Raw genomic sequence first — 689 nt, 5'->3', positions numbered from 1 at the left:
TCACCGCTGCCGCTGGGTGGTTCGCGCATGCGCTGATCCTTCCTCCAGGTCCTTGTTAGTAAATAGAAGAACCAGTCTGGCGTAGAAAAATGAAACGACTTCTGAGTTTTATAATGCATATAATATGAATGAATGCAGAGTATTTTTTGTATAGTGATTTTGTCACATAAGTTAACGAACTTTAAAAATTCTTTACAATATGTCGTTTTATTTTTCATATGTCAGGATTGGCTGCCTAAAGGACCCCATCCGTCCTAAAGAGCAGAAAGACAACGAGAGGAGCAAATTTTACCCCGAGACAGCAACTCCTACTTTAGGCAAAGTGAGTTCCAATAAGGGGAGTTGGGAAATGAACCCAAGCGCGGTTACAAATAACAATAGTAATTATACAGGCATCTCTCTCCTAACAGTACCTGCTGAGAAAAGAGGAAGGCGTGGCTAGTGAGGACTCCCGCGCGTTTGCTCAGCATTGGTTTTAGGTTAGTTCTCGAGACTCGGGAGTGCGCTTGCGCCTGGCGGGGGCGGGGCTTACGCTGTGTGGAATACCAGTCGGCTTTGGTCGCTTCTCCCAGCGCATTTCTAGAGGAAGTGGACCGTTGTGACGGGTTGCCACTAATCTGCGGTGATGTTTATCCACGGCCAAGGAGTGATTTTAGGGCTTTAGGAGAGACACCCACACTGACCCTGGA

Source organism: Crocuta crocuta, unplaced genomic scaffold (genome assembly GCF_008692635.1).
Source record: "Crocuta crocuta isolate KB4526 unplaced genomic scaffold, BGI_CrCroc_1.0 scaffold645, whole genome shotgun sequence".
NCBI classification, from domain to species: domain Eukaryota; kingdom Metazoa; phylum Chordata; class Mammalia; order Carnivora; family Hyaenidae; genus Crocuta; species Crocuta crocuta.
This window is presented reverse-complemented; position numbering follows the sequence as displayed.